We start from the raw sequence: 4,065 nt of genomic DNA on the forward strand, positions 1-4,065 counted from the left end.
TTTCCTGTGGTCATGTATGGATATGAGAGTTGGACTGTGAAGAAGGCTGAGCGCCGAAGAATTAATGCTTTTGAACTGTGGTGTTGGAGAAGACTCTTGAGAGAGTCCCTTGGACTGCAAGGAGATCCAACCTGTCCATTCTGAAGATCAACCTTGGGATTCCTTTGGAAGGTATGATGCTAAAGCTGAAACTGCAGTACTTTGGCCACCTCATGTAAAGAGTTGACTCATTGGAAAAGACTCTGATGCTGGGAGGGAATGGGGGCAGGAGGAGAAGGGGACGACAGAGGATAAGATGGCTGGATGGCATCACGGACTCAATGGACATGAGTCTGAGTGAACTCCGGGGGGTAGTGGTGGACAGGGAGGCCTGGTGTGCTGCGATTCATGAGGTCGCAGAGAGTCGGACACGACTGAGTGACTGAACTGAACTGAACTGAAATGAACTGATGCCAACATGGAATTAGTGTAGCCCTCAAAAAAATCCCTTGAGATAGGCCTTTGCCTGGCTCATTCCAAATTAGCTTTTCTAAAAAGAATCTTTACATCTGCCATGGCACCTCATTCCTAGAGGTCACAAGCATTAATATTTTTAAATTATTAATGCCAAAGAATTAACTGAGGCTGAAGCTACACCTGAGGAAAGTCTATTTGAAAGCACTTTACACAGTAGAGCTATGCACTTCTTAGATATTTTACTCTTTGTTTGGCAACACACACAGACAAATTGTTGCAATACAGATAAACAGACCATAAGGTACATTGCTGCTGTTATATATATATTCAAAATATATATTGCATTTGCTATATCACAAAATACTGATTGATACATATAATAAAACAGGGATTTATGACTTTATTTGCAAGTTATAGTTCACTCTATTTGGATTTCTAATTAATGGTTAATTACACAAGTGAAAAGTTCATTCTCTTTTCAAAAAAAAAGGAATATTACAGAAAAATTCCCTTGACTGCTGTCTAACTTTGGTTATTTCTTCTGCTTCATCAAGAGTAACCCCTCTAGCCACTCTTGCAGAGATTTTTATATTTCTATATATATTTCTAAGTACCCTGTTACATTATGTGTCTAATGCTTGGGGAGCATTATCACACTATAAATGAATATCTGCAACACTAGTTTATTGTTTTTCTTGGGTACTTTTTTAGGCATATCAATATTGGTTCAAAGATCCAGTTGAATTCTTATTTCTAACAATGCTTGAAAATAAAGACATCATTTCAACATTTCATGTTAACTCTGCTTTGGAGGGAAAAAAACAAGAATGAAAATTTTCGTCTCTTTTGAGCATTCAAAGTTGCCAGGGGTTTGTTTGTTTTTCCATTATTTTAAGCCTTATTTTTGGATGGCCTTTCACTATTTTAAAAATAGCTTTTTCCTGTGATCAGTTTGGTGGGTTTCCCAGGTAGCTCAGCTGGTAAAGAATCTGCCTGCAATGCAGGAGATGCTAGTTTGATTCCTGAGTCAGGAAGTTCCCCTGGAGAATGGATAGGTTACCCATTCCACTATTCTTGGGCTTCCCTGATGGCTCAGGTGGTAAAGAATCTGCCTGCAATGCAGGAGACCTGGGTTTGACCCCCTGGGTCGGGAAGATCCCTTGGAGGAGGGCATGGCAACCCACTCCAGTATTCTTGCCTGGAGAATCCCTTGAACAGAGGAACCTTGCCGGCTACAATCCATAGGGTCACAAAGAGCTGGACAAGACCTAAGCAACTTAGCATGCACAAGCATGCATATAACCTGCCATCTCTGATTGAATTAAATTATCACCTCTTCTAGTCTAATAACTTGATTGTGATCCACATGATTCAAAATTAAATGTTAATTTAAAAATATTTTCTAAAAACAATCCCAGTTCCAGCCGTATTACAAAATTCTACAATTAGAAATCTTTTAATGATGAAGTCCCCCTTGTTTCCAGAAGGTGGCAGGCGCTTAGGCAAGTAAGACAATGTTAATGAAGAACAGAGTTTTAATCTATGTTGGAAATAGCTTTCTGTATAAGCTGTTTATAACTCTAGTTCATTCTCTGAGCCATTTTTGGGAGATGGTGGGATCTTATACAGAACTTGCAAACTACACTTTAACCACTGTTATTATTTTGGCATACATCTTTATGACTTTCAGTGTATTCATAAAATTCATTAAAAGTATCTTCCTATTCATAAAAAGTACAGAAAGAATTTATACAAAGATGGTATCATATCTTATTTTTTCATTATTTCCGCCCAACATGGCATTATATCTAGTATTTCATATTTTTTTTTGGCAAGAATATTTTACCAAAACTGTACCTTCCTTATTTATCACTGTTATTGTTAATTCTTAAGAAGTGAACAAAGTAATGATTTGTTTCAAGAGGGGAAAAAAAGTGAGACCAATAAAATCATAAGCAAAGATCAGAAAACTAGAATAAAAATATGAAAGTTGGAATACAAACTAGATAACACATTTTGAAGTTTGAAAAACAACTATCCTTCTATATACAGTGGGACTAGATATCTGAAGTTTTGCAATTTTGAGTTATAAACTAATTCTAAGAGGGCTTGGATGAATTCCTGGATAGAAAGCAAGCATTAGCAGCTCAATCATGTCCAACTCTTTGCAAAGCTATGAACTGTAACCCACCAGGCTCCTCTGTCCATGGAATTCTCCAGGCAATAACACTGAAGTAGGTAGCCATTCCTCTCTCTAGGGGTTCTTCCCAACCCAGGGATCGAACCTGGGTCTCCCTGCATTGCAGGTGAATTCTTTACAATTTGAGCCACCAGGGAAGCCCTGAAATTTGGATTGTAAAAGAGGATTAAGGGATGGGCCTAACAGGGTACATGAGCATGAGTTGGACACTAGTGATGTGCCCAGTGTTTTTTAAACCCCTTTACTGTTACTATTTTTTATCTTTGCACCAATCTTTTAGCCGATTCAAGTCACAGCTGTTAAAAGAGCACAGTGTTAGCAATAAAAGAGCACAATCATGGGTATTTCAGTTAAGACTTAGTCCAATTCCAATTTTATGCAAGCTCAATAAAGTTCTGAAAAAAACCTAAAACAGTTACAGCTAATCCTAGGGTGTTTTTTGTTTTGTTTTGACATTTTTTGTGCAGAGTTCAGCTAAGGGCTTAGCAACATACATTCCAAGATGCTAGTCCCATTACATTTGATGAAATACAGACCATGGGAGAAATGCTAACCAAATTGCACTTTAAGCTTCCTTTATTGTTTTCTGTCATATATATAAAAGACATCTACAGAAGGTACTGTTTTGATGCCCTGCCCAGGTATTCTTCATGGATCCAGGAGGCCCATCTGTAACTGGCCACAAACATTTGGGATGACCTCTCCAAAGACTTTCCTTAGTTCAGGGTTTCTCCACCTCAGGTATTTGGGGCCAACTAATTCTTTGTTGTGGGGAGCCCCCCTGCATATTGTGAGATGTTTAGCAGCATCCCTGACCTCTTATTTCTCAATTCCAATACCAACCCTGCTATTGTGACAACCACAAATATCTCCAGACTTTGCCAAAAGTCTTTTAGGAGACCAAATAGCTCATAGTTGAGAATGACTGCCCTAGATTGATGGAAGACTCCCGGAAGTAACTATTGCCGCCACCACCACCTACCCCAGATCCACAACCATGAGGAATATTATGGGGTACAGAAGACTGCCTTAAAGGGCAGATGACTCCAGTGTGGCTTACACTCCAGAATTCTTAAGGGCAAATTTTCGCTGAGCCCACATCTTTGCTCAGCTTCTCCCCTTTCCCTTTCCTTCACTTCATTCCTTACAGATTTCTCCTGAGTAATACCCTCACAGTGAGTCACATGCATAGGAATCTCTATCTCACGCTCTACTTCTAGGGAATAGGTTGAGGGTACCTGACCTATGTATACAGCTTGAGGAATCCCTTACCATTCCTTACAGTCCTTCAAAACTTCTGGAGAAAAGTTATCTGCAATATCTACAGGAATACATGATACACATTTTAATGTTACTCTTTTTAAAGTTCTTATAATCCAACTATCCTTAACAGAACTAATCTTTTCCTT

Source organism: Budorcas taxicolor, chromosome 1, assembly GCF_023091745.1.
Source record: "Budorcas taxicolor isolate Tak-1 chromosome 1, Takin1.1, whole genome shotgun sequence".
Lineage (NCBI taxonomy): Eukaryota > Metazoa > Chordata > Mammalia > Artiodactyla > Bovidae > Budorcas > Budorcas taxicolor.